The following is an 11,900-nucleotide window of genomic DNA, read 5'->3' on the forward strand; positions in this document are numbered from 1 at the left end:
TGGGTTATTTAGGCCCATCAGTCTAAGTTGGGTTATTTAGGCCCATCAGTCTAAGTTGGGTTATTTAGGCCCATCAGTCTAAGTTGGGTTATTTAGGCCCATCAGTCAAAGTTGGGTTATTTAGGCCCATCAGTCTAAGTTGGGTTATTTAGGCCCATCAGTCAAAGTTGCCTTATCTATCCTCTTTGAATTTAAATTAGAATTTAAATTTCGAACTCTGTGTCTCTTCAGTAATTAGGAGTGAACCACTAAGGGTCTGGGCAAGCATGTGCCCTATGCGTCTTCAAAGACTACGGTCATATGGTCTTTTATGGGCTTGTCTTGTGAGTGGAGGACTGCTAAAACAGACAGCCTTAAGGGCACAGATAAAGCATCATGAGGTCCCGTGCTCCAGAACATAGAGGCTTTATCTAACAGCATGGACAGTCACATTCAACAGTCACAGCAGAATGACGTGGCGTGTTTTGAGTGAGTGAGTGGTCACGTGGCACAAACACAGCAGCAAGTCCATTCCAAAACATACTACTGACTGATAAACGCTAATGGATAAACAAAAGCTGATGTGCAACAAACTGCGTACAGCGTGCCTCACTTAGACAGGGGAGACCAACAAACTGCGTACAGCGTGCCTCACATAGACAGGGGAGACCAACAAACTGCGTACAGCGTGCCTCACATAGACAGGGGAGACCAACAAACTGCGTACAGCGTGCCTCACTTAGACAGGGGAGACCAACAAACTGCGTACAGCGTGCCTCACATAGACAGGGGAGACCAACAAACTGCGTACAGCGTGCCTCACATAGACAGGGGAGACCAACAAACTGCGTACAGCGTGCCTCACATAGACAGGGGAGACCAACAAACTGCGTACAGCGTGCCTCACTTAGACAGGGGACACCAACAAACTGCGTACAGCGTGCCTCACTTAGACAGGGGACACCAACAAACTGCGTACAGCGTGCCTCACTTAGACAGGGGACACCAACAAACTGCGTACAGCGTGCCTCACTTAGACAGGGGAGACCAACAAACTGCGTACAGCGTGCCTCACTTAGACGGGAGACCAACAAATTGAGTGCAGGGCAGGTCAATACAGGGAAGTGACACACTGGACACGTATAAATCTGCCTCAACGGGAGAGAACAGTCAAAAGCTCAACATACAGCAGCTTATGTAGACACTGGTGGGTGTGGAGCTTCTGTATGCATTAAGGACCATATCACCACCACCTCACCAGCCACCTTAGACCCATTACAATTCACATATCACCAACACCTCACCAGCCACCTTAGACCCATTACAATTCACATATCACCACCTCACCAGCCACCTTAGACCCATTACAATTCACATATCACCACCTCACCAGCCACCTTAGACCCACTACAATTCACATATCACCACCTCACCAGCCACCTTAGACCCACTACAATTCACATATCACCTCACCAGCCACCTTAGACCCATTACAATTCACATATCACCTCACCAGCCACCTTAGACCCATTACAATTCACATATCACCTCACCAGCCACCTTAGACCCATTACAATTCACATATCACCTCACCAGCCACCTTAGACCCATTACAATTCACATATCACCTCACCAGCCACCTTAGACCCACTACAATTCACCTCAACATATCCACGGACAACACAATCGCTGTTGCACTGCACACTGCCCTTTCCCACCTGGACAAGAGAAATACCTATGTAAGGATTCTGTTCATCGACTACAGCTCAGCCATCAACACCATAGTACTCTCCAAGCTCATTACTAAGCTCAGAGCCCTGGGTCTGAACCCCTCCGTGTGCAACTGGGTCCTGGACTTCCTGATGGGCCGACTCCAAGTGGTGAAGGTAGGCAACAACACCTCTGCCAGGCTGATCCTCAACACGCTCAGCCTCCTGTTTTACTCATGACAGCGTGGTCACACACATCTCCAACTCAATCATCAAGTTTGCTGACGACACAACAGTGGTAGACCTGATTACCAACAACGATGAGAGCCTACAGGGAGGATGTGAGAACTCTGGCAGAGTGGTGCCAGGAAAATAACCTCTACCTCAACAACTAAGCAGCTGATCATGAACTACTGGAGACAGTGGAGAGAACACGCCCCCATCCACATCAACGGAGAGGATCAAAAGTTTAAAATTCCTCAGTGTACATCACTGACAACCTGAAATGGTCCCTTTACACTAGAGATCGACCGATTAAATCGGAATGGCCGATTATTAGGGCCAATTTAAAGTTTTCATAACAATCGGACATCGGTATTTTTGGACACCGATTTGCCGATTTTTTATTTAACAAGGCAAGTCAGTTAAGAACACAATTTTATTTTCAATGACGGCCTAGGAACGGTGGGTTAACTGCCTTGTTCAGGGGCAGAACGACAGATTTTTACCTTGTCAGCTCGGGGATTCGTTTTTGCAACCTTCCGGTTACTAGTCCAACGCTCTAACCACCTGCCTTACATTGCACTCCACGAGGAGCCTGTGTGGCAGGCTGACTACCTGTTACGCGAGGCCAGCAAGAAGCCAACGTAAGTTGCTAGCTAGCATTAAACCTAGCTTATAAAAAAAACAATCAATCTTAACATAATCACTAGTTAACTACACATGGTTGATGATATTACTAGTTTATCTAGCGTGTATTGCGTTGCATATAATCGATGCGGTGCCTGTTAATTTGTCATTGAATCACAGCCTACTTCGACAAACGGGTGATGATTTAACAAGCGCATTTGCGAAAAAAGCACTGCCGTTGCACCAATGTACCTAACCATAAACATCAATGCCTTTCTTTAAATTCAATACACAAGTATATATTTTTAAACCTGGATATTTAGTTAATATTGCCTGCTAACATTAATTTCTTATAACTAGGGAAATTGTGTCACTTCTCCTGCGTTCCGTGCAAGCAGTCAGGGTATATGCAGCAGTTTGGGCCGCCTGGCTCATTGCAAACTGTGTGAAGTCCATTTATTCCTAACAAAGGCCATAATTAATTTGCCAGAATTGTACATAATTATGACATAACATTGAAGGTTGTGCAATGTAACAGCAATATTTAGACTAAGGATGCCACCCGTAAGATAAAATACAGAACGGTTCCGTATTTCACTGAAAGAATAAACGTTTTGTTTTCAAAATGATAGTTTCCGGATTCGACCATTTTAATGACCATTTTAATGACCAATGCTTCAAGCATTGTGCTGTTTATGACTTCAAGCCTATCAACTCCCGAGATTAGGCTGGTGTACCCGATGTGAAATGGCTAGCTAGTTAGCGGGGTGCGCGCTAATAGCGTTTCAAACGTCACTCGCTGAGACTTGGAGTAGTTGTTCCCCTTGCTCTGCATGGGTAACGCTGCTTCGAGGGTGGCTGTTGTCGATGTGTTCCTGGTTCGAGCGAGGAGAGGGACGGAAGCTATACTGTTACACTGGCAATACTAAAGTGCCTATAAGAACATCCAATAGTCAAAGGTATATGAAATACAAATCGTAGAAAGAGAAATAGTCCTATAATAACTACAACCTAAAACTTCTTACCTGGGAATATTGAAGACTCATGTTAAAAGGAACCACCAGCTTTCATATGTTCTCATGTTCTGAGCAAGGAACTTAAACGTTAGCTTATTTACATGGCACATATTGCACTTTTACTTTCTTCTCCAACACTTTGTTTTTGCATTATTTAAACCAAATTGAACATGTTTCATTACTTATTTGAGGCTAAATTAATTTTATTGAAGTATTATATTAAGTTAAAATAAGTGTTCATTCAGTATTGTTGTAATTGTCATTATTAGAAATAAATGGAGTTTTTTTTCTTTCTGTAAATAAAAATCGGCCGATTAATCGGTAGCGGCTTTTTTGGTCCTCCAATAATCGGTATCGGCGTTGAAAAATCATAAATCTGTCGACCTCTACTTCACACAGACAGCGTGATGAAGAAGGCGCAACAGCGCCTCTTCAACCTCAGGAGACTAAAGAAATTTGACTTAGCCCCGAAGAACGTCACAAACTTCCACAGATGAACCATTGAGAACATCATGTCAGGCTGTACGCATTATCACCAACGCGTCACTGGGGCCACACAGCCTGCCCTCCAGGACATCTACAGCAACCGGTGTCACAGGAAGGCCATGAAGATCATCAAGGACCTCAGCCACCCGAGCCATGGCCTATTCACCCCACTACCATATAGAAGCCGTAGACAATACAGGTGCATGAAAGGTTGGACCGAGAAACAAGTTCTGGGTCATTCTCACGAAACTGACATTTGACCCACATTTTTTTAATTTAAAAAAATGTCGTCTTCTTTGATCACAGATTAGGATCTGTACTTATTTATTTCATAATTATTGTTTTTGGATCAGATATTATGCATTTTACCACAATTTATTCAAAATAAACAAATCATTTTCTAATATGTTTTAACATTGCTCCCTTAAAAGGCCTGAGTTAAAACAAACACTGAAAATACAAATATTTAAAATTTAAAATTTCACCTTTCACCAAATTGAGCTTTTTAGCCATTTCGGTAATGAGAAGGCCAAGTGGGGTAAAGGGGGTGTTCGAGAATAAAAAAAACATAATTTGCTTATATTCCTCCAGAATTAACTTCACTTCTAATACTCCTCTAGATGATACATCATGGTTGAATAAACATTTATTTAAAAACTGATTGGAATTTTTACAGGAATGAGACATGTCCACGGTGTTTGTAAGTAATAATTATAGTTTAATGTCAACTTTAATTATTATACAATTTTTATGATTTACAGCAAAACATGTGTTTTATTTACATAACTTAGATTTTTCTCAAATAATATAAAATTGGCCGAAAATTTTATCCATACGCATTTAAGCAATGATAATTTGGCGTGAAAATGTACATAATTCAGGCAAAAATGTAAAATGTATTAAAAAGAAGACATTGTCAAAAACTAGGCGTCTTAATCCTGAGAATGATAGTTGATTTTTGCAGATGCATCATGGTTTTGTAACTCAATTGCCTACAGACATCTTTAAAACCAGTTTCACGAGAATCACCATTCTATCTCCAGGCCATTAGACTGTTAAACAGTCACCACTAGCCGGCCTCCGCCCAGTACCCGACCCTGAACCTTAGCTGGCTAGAACAGTGACTACCACCTGGTACTCTAGCTTGCACCTCAGAGGCTGCTGCCCTATGTACATAGTCATTGAATACTGGTCATTTTAATAAATGTTTACTTTATATCTATATAGTGCATTCTAGTAATGGATCATCCTATATAACTACTGCTGTACACACCTTTTATATTCATATACTGTCCATACACACACAGACTCTTCAGAAAGTATTCAGACCCCTTCCCTTTTCCCACATTTTGTTACGTTACAACCTTATTCTAAAATATATTACATTTAATTTCCCCCCTCAATCTACACACAATACCCCATAATGACAAAACGAAAAAAAATGTTTTGTTTGTGCAATTTACTAAAAATTAAAACAGAAATACCTTATTTACGTAATTATTCAGACCCTTTGTTATGAGACTTGAAATTGAGCTCAGGTGCATCCTGTTTCCATTGGTCATCCTTGAGATGTTTCTACAACTTCATTGGAGTCCACCTGTGGTAAATTCAATTGATTGGACATGATTTGGAAAGAGACAGGACTGTGTCTGTCTCGAAGATCTGGGGAAGGGTACCAAAAAAAATGTATGCAGCATTGAAGGTCCCCAAGAACACAGTGGCCTCCATCATTATTCAATGGAACAAGTTTGGAACCACCAAGACTCTACCTAGAGCTGGCAACCAACCCAGCCAGCAACCCAGGGAGAAGGGCTTTGGTCAGGGAGGTCACAAGAAACCAATGGTCACTCTGACCAAGCTTGTAGCATCATACCCAAGAAGACTTGAGGCTGAACTCGCTGCCAAATGCACTTCAACAAAGTACTGAGTAAAGGGTCTGAATACTTAAATAAATGGAATATTCCAGTCATTTATTTATTGCAAAAATGTCTAAAAACTTGTCATTATGGAGCATTGTGTGTAGATTAAGGGGAAAAAACAATTTAATCAATTTTAGAAAAAGGCTGTAACATAACAAAATGTGGAAAAAGTCAAGGGTTCTGAATACACTATATCTATCTATCCATCCATACATACATAACATGTATAGGCCTATATATTTATATTCCGGTCCCTGACATTTCCCATTCTGATATTTCTTAATTTCTTTAGATTGTGTGTGTGTATTGTTAAAAAAAATTATAATAATATAATAAAAATAAATAATATATAAATAATATATATATATATATATATATATATATAAATATAAATATAAATATATAAATATAAATATAAATATATATATATATATATATATATATATATATATATATATATATATATATATATATATATATATATATATATATATATATATGTATTACTGCACTGTTGGAGCTAGAAACAAGCATTGCACCTGCGATAACATCTGCAAATCTGCGTATGCAACCAATAAACGTTGATTTGAAGACACAGGCTGCCCTGTGTCCACACCATGTGTCTACTTCCTTAAGCCACTGTTTGACTTGCGCATTATGGAAAAAAGCATTCTTCCATAATGCCCAAGGGGGGGTAGAGGGGTGGGGTTGAACAAGCAAACTCAAAGCAACATCACATGAGTACCACAACTTAATCAAGTATGCTGCTTCAAATCAGGAGACCACGAGATGGTGAGCAAGGCATCATCCCCCTCTCACTCTCCTGAAAGTTGTGCATCCACTCCTGCACTGCTTTCAGATTAGTAAAATAAAGAAACAAATCTGATTGACTTATTGGGGGGCACGCAGTAGGTGGTAGAGTAAGTATGTGTCAGCAGGACTTATAGCAACGGCTAATGTTGCTAAACACGCTAATCACCTTAAATGATTAATCTGGGTATTCATTCGCTCTTGTTGTTGCATGAAATAGCACATTGTAAGAACACTTCACTCAGATACAAGAAGACTGTTTGGGCACCCTGTCCAAACTCTCAAGCTATCACTCTCCCCAGAAAAGGTTGGCTGGCTCAAACCCTGCCAAGAGCAGATTGTCTGGCATTAAAAAAAATTAATAAAAAGAATCCCATTCAGCCTCCAGCCAATGCCTTTTACACTACCAACAAGCCTGGGTTTGTGGTACATTTAGTGCCTTCCTTAGTTTCTCTCTTAGTACAAATAAAGTGCTGGCAAGGAAGTCAAAGAGCAGAGCCCCTTTAACCGAGATGTTTGTGTTTTTACAAGGGGAGTGGTGGTGAGTTTAAACGTCAGACTGAGGCAAGAACAGATAAAGATGTCAGACTGGCAGGATCAATGTAAAGTAGGTAGAAGAATGCTAGGCCATGAAACAAGAATGGTCATGAAAGTGGTAATTTTTCAGAATGTGTGTCAACACAGGATCAAAGAACGTCTGCCAGGATGTTTTTAGGGGAATGGGTTGGTTGTTTTGAAGGTGGCATAGAGCCGGGTACAGGAGAGGGTTGGAGGAGGGGGCACAAACTGTGTGAGGAAATAACTGCAATTTACCATGTATGCTAATCCCACACACATCTATTACAACCTGGGATTTCCACTGACAGTGAAGATAAATTGGTCCCTGATCTGCTCTGTTCTTAAATGGCAGACGTGACGATACTCTGTTGACTACTTCTGCATGAGATAATTCCGTGCTTGGAAACAGCAAAGGCTGGTGACGTTTATGAGGGGGTTGCTGTGGGTGAAACTAGGTAGCTGACTGTCTGAAACCAACTGGCTGTAGAAGAAAAACACCTTGAAGATGCATTGTTAGCCTAATCTCACACAGAGACAGACCTGTGTAAATAACAACTGATGTGAGTTAACTAGCTAGCTACTACGGTATTCAAGTACATGTAAACGTTACAGGTATTGGCAAATGGTGAACTTGTCAATATTCTGACAAGTATTGGAGCTATAGGCTAATTTTACATTAATAAACATTTCAACACTTACTAACTAGCCAACAGTTAACTAGTACCGTTGGTTCTGCTTCCTGTCGGCAAACTTCTCGCTAGTTACTGTAGCTAACTAAAGAAAAAGCACTAACTATAACAAATTAAATTCACAGCGTACCCCACAGATACAACCTACTATAGCTTCCTAGCTGGCTTGCCTTAAATTTTGTATATAGCTAACGCTAGATACAACTAATAATTGTAATCATAAAAATGTGCCAAATCTTCTTGCTACATTTTTATCCTTCCAAATAACATCAAAGATAATACAACTGACTGCTTACCTTCTTATAGAGTAACAATACGTAGAATCCAGGGCTTCTCTGAACATGTTGTGGACTTAGCTATATACCCATACCATGCAGAGTTTGCCTGCACTGCTGCCATCTTGTCCTGGACAACAGGAGGGGAGACCTCGCTCTCGACAACACCCCCATTTCCCACATTTTAAACTTCAAATAACTTGAGCATATAAAGGTTCAATGACACCAATTTAGCCCAGGATGTAACTATGCAGTCCAAGTTATTCTCTTGCTTCTTTGGGCGAGAAAGTCCATCTCTATAAGGGCCTACGTTAGCCCTATTTCCCGAACGATCTTCCCGTTCTGTCTGTCTCCAACATGTCCCTCTGCTCTGTCTAGCCTCGGCTGTGTGAAAAATGTTTGAGTTGATGGCATTGAGCTAGACTAGACGAATCAATAGTCGAGCTGCGCGCGCCCAATGAAAAGCGCGTTCACAATGTGGCAGCTGTCAACATGTTTATAATGGGCAACAGGGCCACTCATGCGTAGGATTTGGAGATGCAGTGGTCAAGACAAAAATATTTTCTTCACAAAATAACATTAGATTCTTATTCTCATAAGTTATTTTATCATTAAAATGAATGGCAGACGAAATTGCAATGTAGGTGCCTGTTTAAAGTAATATGCTTCAAGACAAGTAATACAGAAACGTCATTAAATTGGAAATTGTCCATACTGATATGCGTTAAAAGATTATACATACCGAATAAAAATATTTTCTAAAGGTGTTTCATAATATTTATAATCTATTTCTATTCCAATGGGACTATTAGTCACTTGTTCTCCAAATCCATTCTCATGTTTGTTCAGTACAGTTGTGAATGTTTGGCTGATTTCTTTCTAGGTTTACAACTGTGACATGTTATAGAGATGTTCATACTTTTTTGTATTTCTAAATTCCAGCAAAATGTTCACACTTATTTTTTTATAAAACTTCACCGGTAAGCATTTACATTTAAGTCATTTAGCAGACGCTCTTATCCAGAGCGACTTACAAATAATAACTTAAGTAGAAATTGTCTTGTTAAATAATGTGTGTTATCTTCTTTGGGCCATACTGTACAATAGTCCACAAATGTGTTGATGGTCACCAACTGTATCTTCCTCCAAGGTATTCATTGGAGGAGGGATCATTGATATGCAAGTTACCAAGGAAACTGCCTTCTTCTTTCTCAAAAGGTCCTTCTATAGAACATGTTGTTGTCGATGGTTCCTTATTTGGAATTCAGTGTACATAACGGAAACTGCTAAAATGAGTTACATGGACAAATATCAATGGCTGCCATTACCACAGTGACCAACTCCGCAGTACATGAGGCACTGCAGGGAAAGAACGGTTTCAGGGGTTGGAAATACTCTAAAATGGTATTCTCTCCTAAAGATACACGTGGGTTTGCAATTGGGCTTGTTTTGTACATGGTCTCAGGGAGCAAAACAAAATAAAGCTTTAAGCCCACTCTTTCTGCATGATGTCATTGACATCAACTCAATGTATCTCCTCATACACCACTGCAGATACACCAATGAAAGGCAGAGACATAAATGTACAAACATCTGACATGCTGCCTTACAATAACACTACAGTATAGGCACATGGACAATATGATTGCCATAGCAACTGTTCATGTTTGTCTCAGACATCTTGCTCTGTCCAGCTGTCAGGAACTGCATGAAGCATAAAAAGCCATTCACAAAAAAACTGTCAAAGAATTCTGCAGATTCCCCACACCAAACAAAAGTGAGGCAACATGAAATAACAATTCCCTTTAACCAATCTCTATTTTCATCATGCATTCCAGCTGACATAACTGTTCCACTGATTGATATTGGACAAAGGAAGTGTTCTATGGACTTAGTGTTGAATGGGTTAACAGACTTTAAAAAGTTTGCCATCTCCTGGTGGCAAAGATTAGTCTCCTGTCAGCTGGTCACACATGGCTGGTCAAATGGCTTCATAGTTGTCCAGCCTGTTTTCACATATATTTGGAAAATGACAGAACCATCTGCTTGCCTCATCTGGTCTGGCACTTGAAATAAAATCTCTGAGTATAGCCTGGCTAAGTCTGATTTGGTTGAGTTTTTGACCGATCATCCATGTGCTGGGCACTGCCAGCTAAAGGGTAGGGGAAAATGTATCATCGACAACAGTCTCATTCATTTCTAAACAGCAATGACCAGGCTATAGGCGGCCGTCAAGTCCTGTCCTCACTCAACATCCACAATGTATGCTGGTTCACTCTACTCAACACTTTATAGGCCTAGATCAACATAACTAACTAATTCATGATGTGCTAGATTGCCATGTCACCTGGCACCTCATTCCATATCAAATGATGATGAGAGGACAGTAGGATCCAGCATCGTGTCCCTCTTGGGTTGGAGCTGAAAGCACCTGAATCATAGTGTGGTGAGCCACTGTCTGGAGGTCAGGAGATTCTTTTCTTTTCTTTTTTCCCTTTTTCTCCCCAATTTCGTGTTATCCAATTGGTAGTAATTACAGTCTGGTCTCATCGCTGCAACTCCCGTACGGACTCGGGAGAGGTGAAGGTCGAGAGCCATGCGTCCTCGGAAACACACCCAACCTAGCCGCACTGCTTCTTGACACAACGCACATCCAACCCGGAAGCTAGCCGCACCAATGTGTCGGAGGAAACACTGTACACCTGGCGACCTGGTCAGCGTGCACTGTGCCCGGGCCGCCACAGGAGTCACTAGTGCGCGATGAGACAAGGATATCCCTGCCGGCCAAACCCTCCCTAACCCGGATGACGCTGGGCCAATTGTGCGTCACCCCAAGGACCTCCCGGGTGCGGCCGGCTGCGACAGAGCCTGGGATCGAACCCAGAGTCTCTGGTGGCACAGCTAGCACTGCAATGGTCAGCAGATTGAACTTAATAAGACTGAATAGACAACTCATCTGTCTGATTAGACTTACAGCTCATCCTTAATAACTGTGTCTCTGCTGTTTGCGTCAATGATTGGCATGTCATAGACAAAAAGAGATCTATAAAAATAGAAGATTCAGTGGTGTACCCAAGACTAAGTAAATAGATTCACCACAGAGCCAAAACTTAGACAAAGCACAATCCTAGCCCTAGAAGTTTATTCTACAGTTTCTTCAGAAATTCAGAACATTCATGTCACACACGCAATCTGAATGCAGAGTTCCACAAAGACCACCCAAAGCAGCTATTAGAAATGTTCTGAAGACAAAGTGGAATCTTGCAGATATTTTTTTCTTCTTCCTGAAAGCGACAAGCAAATACACAGCACATCCACAAACAACTGTCTGAGGTGGCCAATCGGGGTTCAACTGCAACCAAATCCAACAAGAGGCAACTGTCAATCCCAGCCCCCATCTCTGGCAGTGACAGCTCCTGTCCCTGCCTCCAGCCCCACCGTTGGGGACAAACCAAACTCTAGGCCTGGCTTGGCTCAGCCAGTGGCCTCAGCTGGTAAAGGCAACAGGTGTGAGGAGGGTTATAGGGTTCCCCTCTCGCTGCCCTGTAAGCCCTTGCATCTGTCTGTTCAGCGGCTTTAGCTCCCCAGTCTTTGCAGAGAATTCTGACAT

At 41.4% G+C, this 11,900-nt stretch overlaps 1 protein-coding gene across 1 annotated transcript in view; it reads right to left on the reverse strand.

Moving 5' to 3' along the window:
- The window catches only part of LOC115203478 (homeodomain-interacting protein kinase 3), a 75,796-nt gene extending 67,112 nt beyond the window's left edge, over positions 1 to 8,684 (reverse strand). The window contains exon 1 of the mRNA XM_029768175.1: positions 8,312 to 8,684. The gene's annotated coding sequence lies outside the window, so the exon portion shown is untranslated. The remainder of the gene's footprint in view (positions 1 to 8,311) is intronic.
- Between the last annotated feature and the right edge of the window lie 3,216 nt (positions 8,685 to 11,900).

The sequence above is a fragment of the Salmo trutta genome, chromosome 12 (genome assembly GCF_901001165.1).
Source record: "Salmo trutta chromosome 12, fSalTru1.1, whole genome shotgun sequence".
Classification (NCBI taxonomy): domain Eukaryota; kingdom Metazoa; phylum Chordata; class Actinopteri; order Salmoniformes; family Salmonidae; genus Salmo; species Salmo trutta.